This window comes from Phalacrocorax aristotelis, chromosome 26 (assembly GCF_949628215.1).
Source record: "Phalacrocorax aristotelis chromosome 26, bGulAri2.1, whole genome shotgun sequence".
Taxonomy (NCBI): Eukaryota; Metazoa; Chordata; class Aves; order Suliformes; family Phalacrocoracidae; genus Phalacrocorax; species Phalacrocorax aristotelis.
In genome coordinates, this window is record NC_134301.1 from 1,077,474 (window position 1) to 1,084,733 (window position 7,260).

A 7,260-nucleotide genomic window follows, 5' to 3' on the forward strand; every position below is an offset into this window, starting at 1 on the left:
CCCGGTTTTTCCGCGGCACGCCGTTTCGGAGGCCGGATCCGGCCCGGTTTTTCCGCGGCACGCCGTTTCGGAGGCCGGATCCGGCCCGGTTTTGCCGCGGCACGCCGTTTCGGAGGCCGGATCCGGCCCGGTTTTTCCGCGGCACGCCGTTTCGGAGGCCGGATCCGGCCCGGTTTTTCCGCGGCACGCCGTTTCGGAGGCCGGATCCGGCCCGTTTCTTCCACGGCACGCCGTTTCGGAGGCCGGATCCGGCCCGGTTTTTCCGCGGCACGCCGTTTCGGAGGCCGGATCCGGCCTTTTTTTTCCGCGGCACGCCGTTTCGGAGGCCGGATCCGGCCCGGTTTTTCCGCGGCACGCCGTTTCGGAGGCCGGATCCGGCCCGGTTTTTCCGCGGCACGCCGTTTCGGAGGCCGGATCCGGCCTTTTTTTCCGCGGCACGCCGTTTCGGAGGCCGGATCCGGCCCGGTTTTTCTGCGGCACGCCGTTTCGGAGGCCGGATCCGGCCCGGTTTTTCCGCGGCACGCCGTTTCGGAGGCCGGATCCGGCCCGGTTTTTCCGCGGCACGCCGTTTCGGAGGCCGGATCCGGCCCGGTTTTTCCGCGGCACGCCGTTTCGGAGGCCGGATCCGGCCCGGTTTTTCCGCGGCACGCCGTTTCGGAGGCCGGATCCGGCCCGGTTTTTCCGCGGCACGCCGTTTCGGAGGCCGGATCCGACCCGGTTTTTCCGCGGCACGCCGTTTCGGAGGCAGGATCCGGCCCGGTTTTTCCGCGGCACGCCGTTTCGGAGGCCGGATCCGGCCCGGTTTTTCCGCGGCACGCCGTTTCGGAGGTCGGATCCGGCCCGGTTTTTCCGCGGCACGCCGTTTCGGAGGCCGGATCCGGCCCGGTTTTTCCGCGGCACGCCGTTTCGGAGGCCGGATCCGGCCCGGTTTTTCCGCGGCACGCCGTTTCGGAGGCCGGATCCGGCCCGGTTTTTCCGCGGCACGCCGTTTCGGAGGCCGGATCCGGCCCTTTTTTTCCGCGGCACGCCGTTTCAGAGGCCGGATCCGACCCGGTTTTTCCGCGGCACGCCGTTTCGGAGGCCGGATCCGGCCCGGTTTTTCCGCGGCACGCCGTTTCGGAGGCCGGATCGGGCCCGGTTTTTCCGCGGCACGCCGTTTCGGAGGCCGGATCCGGCCCGGTTTTTCCGCGGCACGCCGTTTCGGAGGCCGGATCCGGCCCGGTTTTTCCGCGGCACGCCGTTTCGGAGGCCAGATCCGGCCCGGTTTTTCCGCGGCACGCCGTTTCCGGCCCGGTTTTTTCCGCGGCACGCCGTTTCGGAGGCCGGATCCGGCCCTTTTTTTCCGCGGCACGCCGTTTCGGAGGCCGGATCCGGCCCGGTTTTTCCGCGGCACACCGTTTCGGAGGCCGGATCCGGCCCGGTTTTGCCGCCACACGCCGTTTCGGAGGCAGGATCCGGCCCGGTTTTTCCGCGGCACGCCGTTTCGGAGGACGGATCCGGCCCGGTTTTTCCGCGGCACGCCGTTTCGGAGGACGGATCCGGCCCGGTTTTTCCGCGGCACGCCGTTTCGGAGGCAGGATCCGGCCCGGTTTTTCCGCCGCACGCCGTTTCGGAGGCCGGATCCGGCCCGGTTTTTCCGCGGCACGCCGTTTCGGAGGCCGGATCCGGCCCGGTTTTTCCGCGGCACGCCGTTTCGGAGGCCGGATCCGGCCCGTTTTTCCGCGGCACGCCGTTTCGGAGGCCGGATCCGGCCCGGTTTTTCCGCGGCACGCCGTTTCGGAGGCCGGATCCGGCCCGGTTTTTCTGCGGCACGCCGTTTCGGAGGCCGGATCCGGCCCGGTTTTTCCGCGGCACGCCGTTTCGGAGGCTGGATCCGGCCTTTTTTTCCGCGGCACGCCGTTTCGGAGGCCGGATCCGGCCCGGTTTTTCCGCGGCACGCCGTTTCGGAGGCCGGATCCGGCCCGGTTTTTCCGCGGCACGCCGTTTCGGAGGCCGGATCCGGCCCGGTTTTTCTGCGGCACGCCGTTTCGGAGGCCGGATCCGGCCCGGTTTTTCCGCGGCACGCCGTTTCGGAGGCCGGATCCGGCCTTTTTTTCCGCCGCACGCCGTTTCAGAGGCCGGATCGGGCCCTTTTTTTCCGCGGCACGCCGTTTCGGAGGCCGGATCCGGCCCGGTTTTTCCGCGGCACGCCGTTTCGGAGGCCGGATCCAGCCCGGTTTTTCCGCGGCACGCCGTTTCGGAGGCCGGATCCGGCCCGGTTTTTCCGCGGCACGCCGTTTCGGAGGCCGGATCCGGCCCGGTTTTTTCCGCGGCACGCCGTTTCGGAGGCCGGATCCGGCCCGGTTTTTCCGCGGCACGCCGTTTCGGAGGCCGGATCCGGCCCGGTTTTTCCGCGGCACGCCGTTTCGGAGGCCGGATCCGGCCCGGTTTTTCCGCAGCACGCCGTTTCGGAGGCCGGATCCGGCCCGGTTTTTCCGCGGCACGCCGTTTCGGAGGCCGGATCCGGCCCGGTTTTTCCGCGGCACGCCGTTTCGGAGGCCGGATCGGGCCCGGTTTTGCCGCGGCACGCCGTTTCGGAGGCCGGATCCGGCCCGGTTTTTCCGCGGCACGCCGTTTCGGAGGCCGGATCCGGCCCGGTTTTTCCGCGGCACGCCGTTTCGGAGGCCGGATCCGGCCCGGTTTTTCCGCCGCACGCCGTTTCGGAGGCCAGATCCGGCCCGGTTTTTCCGCGGCACGCCGTTTCCGGCCCGGTTTTTCCGCGGCACGCCGTTTCGGAGGCCGGATCCGGCCCGGTTTTTCCGCGGCACGCCGTTTCGGAGGCCGGATCCGGCCCGGTTTTTCCGCGGCACGCCGTTTCGGAGGCCGGATCCCGCCCGGTTTTGCCGCCACACGCCATTTCGGAGGCAGGATCCGGCCCGGTTTTTCCGCGGCACGCCGTTTCGGAGGTCGGATCCGGCCCGGTTTTTCCGCGGCACGCCGTTTCGGAGGCCGGATCCGGCCCGGTTTTTCCGCGGCACGCCGTTTCGGAGGCCGGATCCGGCCCGGTTTTTCCGCGGCACGCCGTTTCCGGCACGGTTTTTCCGCAGCACGCCGTTTCGGAGGCCGGATCCGGCCCGGTTTTTCCGTGGCACGCCGTTTCGGAGGCCGGATCCGGCCCGGTTTTTCCGCGGCACGCCGTTTCGGAGGCCGGATCCGGCCCGGTTTTTCCGCGGCACGCCGTTTCGGAGGCCGGATCCGGCCCGGTTTTTCCGCGGCACGCCGTTTCGGAGGCCGGATCCAGCCCGGTTTTGCCACCACACGCCGTTTCGGAGGCCGGATCGGGCCCGGTTTTTCCGCGGCACGCCGTTTCGGAGGCCGGATCCGGCCCGGTTTTTCCGCGGCACGCCGTTTCGGAGGCCGGATCCGGCCCGGTTTTTCCGCGGCACGCCGTTTCGGAGGCCGGATCCGGCCCGGTTTTTCTGCGGCACGCCGTTTCGGAGGCCGGATCCGGCCCGGTTTTTCCGCGGCACGCCGTTTCGGAGGCCGGATCCGGCCCGGTTTTTCCGCGGCACGCCGTTTCGGAGGCCGGATCCGGCCCGGTTTTTCCGCGGCACGCCGTTTCGGAGGCCGGATCCGACCCGGTTTTTCCGCGGCACGCCGTTTCGGAGGCAGGATCCGGCCCTTTTTTTCCGCGGCACGCCGTTTCAGAGGCCGGATCCGACCCGGTTTTTCCGCGGCACGCCGTTTCGGAGGCCGGATCCGGCCCGGTTTTTCCGCGGCACGCCGTTTCGGAGGCCGGATCGGGCCCGGTTTTTCTGCGGCACGCCGTTTCGGAGGCCGGATCCGGCCCGGTTTTTCCGCGGCACGCCGTTTCGGAGGCCGGATCCGGCCCGGTTTTTCCGCGGCACGCCGTTTCGGAGGCCAGATCCGGCCCGGTTTTTTCCGCGGCACGCCGTTTCCGGCCCGGTTTTTCCGCGGCACGCCGTTTCGGAGGCCGGATCCGGCCCTTTTTTTCCGCGGCACGCCGTTTCGGAGGCCGGATCCGGCCCGGTTTTTCCGCGGCACACCGTTTCGGAGGCCGGATCCGGCCCGGTTTTGCCGCCACACGCCGTTTCGGAGGCAGGATCCGGCCCGGTTTTTCCGCGGCACGCCGTTTCGGAGGACGGATCCGGCCCGGTTTTTCCGCGGCACGCCGTTTCGGAGGACGGATCCGGCCCGGTTTTTCCGCGGCACGCCGTTTCGGAGGCAGGATCCGGCCCGGTTTTTCCGCCGCACGCCGTTTCGGAGGCCGGATCCGGCCCGGTTTTTCCGCGGCACGCCGTTTCGGAGGCCGGATCCGGCCCGGTTTTTCCGCGGCACGCCGTTTCGGAGGCCGGATCCGGCCCGTTTTTCCGCGGCACGCCGTTTCGGAGGCCGGATCCGGCCCGGTTTTTCCGCGGCACGCCGTTTCGGAGGCCGGATCCGGCCCGGTTTTTCCGCGGCACGCCGTTTCGGAGGCCGGATCCGGCCCGGTTTTTCCGCGGCACGCCGTTTCGGAGGCCGGATCCGGCCCGGTTTTTCCGCGGCACGCCGTTTCGGAGGCTGGATCCGGCCTTTTTTTCCGCGGCACGCCGTTTCGGAGGCCGGATCCGGCCCGGTTTTTCCGCGGCACGCCGTTTCGGAGGCCGGATCCGGCCCGGTTTTTCCGCGGCACGCCGTTTCGGAGGCCGGATCCGGCCCGGTTTTTCTGCGGCACGCCGTTTCGGAGGCCGGATCCGGCCCGGTTTTTCCGCGGCACGCCGTTTCGGAGGCCGGATCCGGCCTTTTTTTTCCGCCGCACGCCGTTTCAGAGGCCGGATCCGGCCCTTTTTTTCCGCGGCACGCCGTTTCGGAGGCCGGATCCGGCCCGGTTTTTCCGCGGCACGCCGTTTCGGAGGCCGGATCCGGCCCGGTTTTTCCGCGGCACGCCGTTTCGGAGGCCGGATCCGACCCGGTTTTTCCGCGGCACGCCGTTTCGGAGGCCGGATCCGGCCCGTTTTTTCCGCGGCACGCCGTTTCGGAGGACGGATCCGGCCCGGTTTTTCCGCGGCACGCCGTTTCGGAGGACGGATCCGGCCCGGTTTTTCCGCGGCACGCCGTTTCGGAGGCCGGATCCGGCCCGGTTTTTCCGCGGCACGCCGTTTCGGAGGTCGGATCCGGCCCGGTTTTTCCGCGGCACGCCGTTTCGGAGGCCGGATCCGGCCCGGTTTTTCCGCGGCACGCCGTTTCGGAGGCCGGATCCGGCCCGGTTTTTCCGCGGCACGCCGTTTCGGAGGCCGGATCGGGCCCGGTTTTGCCGCGGCACGCCGTTTCGGAGGCCGGATCCGGCCCGGTTTTTCCGCGGCACGCCGTTTCGGAGGCCGGATCCGGCCCGGTTTTTCCGCCGCACGCCGTTTCGGAGGCCAGATCCGGCCCGGTTTTTCCGCGGCACGCCGTTTCCGGCCCGGTTTTTCCGCGGCACGCCGTTTCGGAGGCGGATCCGGCCCGGTTTTTCCGCGGCACGCCGTTTCGGAGGCCGGATCCGGCCCCGGTTTTTCCGCGGCACGCCGTTTCGGAGGCCGGATCCCGCCCGGTTTTGCCGCCACACGCCATTTCGGAGGCAGGATCCGGCCCGGTTTTTCCGCGGCACGCCGTTTCGGAGGTCGGATCCGGCCCGGTTTTTCCGCGGCACGCCGTTTCGGAGGCCGGATCCGGCCCGGTTTTTCCGCGGCACGCCGTTTCGGAGGCCGGATCCGGCCCGGTTTTTCCGCGGCACGCCGTTTCCGGCACGGTTTTTCCGCAGCACGCCGTTTCGGAGGCCGGATCCGGCCCGGTTTTTCCGTGGCACGCCGTTTCGGAGGCCGGAACCGGCCCGGTTTTTCCGCGGCACGCCGTTTCGGAGGCCGGATCCGGCCCGGTTTTTCCGCGGCACGCCGTTTCGGAGGCCGGATCCGGCCCGGTTTTTCCGCGGCACGCCGTTTCGGAGGCCGGATCCAGCCCGGTTTTGCCACCACACGCCGTTTCGGAGGCCGGATCGGGCCCGGTTTTTCCGCGGCACGCCGTTTCGGAGGCCGGATCCGGCCCGGTTTTTCCGCGGCACGCCGTTTCGGAGGCCGGATCCGGCCCGGTTTTTCCGCGGCACGCCGTTTCGGAGGCCGGATCCGGCCTTTTTTTCCGCCGCACGCCGTTTCGGAGGCCGGATCCGGTCTAGTTTTTCCGCGGCACGCCGTTTCGGAGGCCGGATCCGGCCCGGTTTTTCCGCGGCACGCCGTTTCGGAGGCCGGATCCGGCCCGGTTTTTCCGCGGCACGCCGTTTCGGAGGCCGGATCCGGCCCGGTTTTTCCGCGGCACGCCGTTTCGGAGGCCGGATCCGGCCCGGTTTTTCCGCGGCACGCCGTTTCGGAGGCCGGATCCGGCCCGGTTTTTCCGCGGCACGCCGTTTCGGAGGCCGGATCCGGCCCTTTTTTTTCCGCGGCACGCCGTTTCGGAGGCCGGATCCGGCCCGGTTTTTCCGCGGCACGCCGTTTCGGAGGCCGGATCCGGCCCTTTTTTTCCGCGGCACGCCGTTTCGGAGGCCGGATCCGGCCCGGTTTTTCCGCGGCACGCCGTTTCGGAGGCCGGATCCGGCCCGGTTTTTCCGCGGCACGCCGTTTCGGAGGCCGGATCCGGCCCGGTTTTTCCGCCGCATGCCGTTTCGGAGGCCGGATCCGGCCCCGGTTTTTCCGCGGCACGCCGTTTCCCTGCACGGTTTTTCCGCGGCACGCCGTTTCGGAGGCCGGATCCGGCCCGGTTTTTCCGTGGCACGCCGTTTCGGAGGCCGGATCCGGCCCGGTTTTTCCGCGGCACGCCGTTTCGGAGGCCGATCCGGCCCGGTTTTTTCCGCGGCACGCCGTTTCGGAGGCCGGATCCGGCCCGGTTTTTCCGCGGCACGCCGTTTCGGAGGCCGGATCCAGCCCGGTTTTGCCACCACACGCCGTTTCGGAGGCAGGATCCGGCCCGGTTTTTCCGCGGCACGCCGTTTCGGAGGCCGGATCCGGCCCGGTTTTTCCGCGGCACGCCGTTTCGGAGGCCGGATCCGGCCCGGTTTTTCCGCGGCACGCCGTTTTCGGAGGCAGGATCCGGCCCGGTTTTTCCGCGGCACGCCGTTTCGGAGGCCGGATCCGGCCCGGTTTTTCCGCGGCACGCCGTTTCGGAGGTCGGATCCGGCCCGGTTTTTCCGCGGCACGCCGTTTCGGAGGGCCGGATCCGGCCCGGTTTTTCCGCGGCACGCCGTTTCGGAGGCCG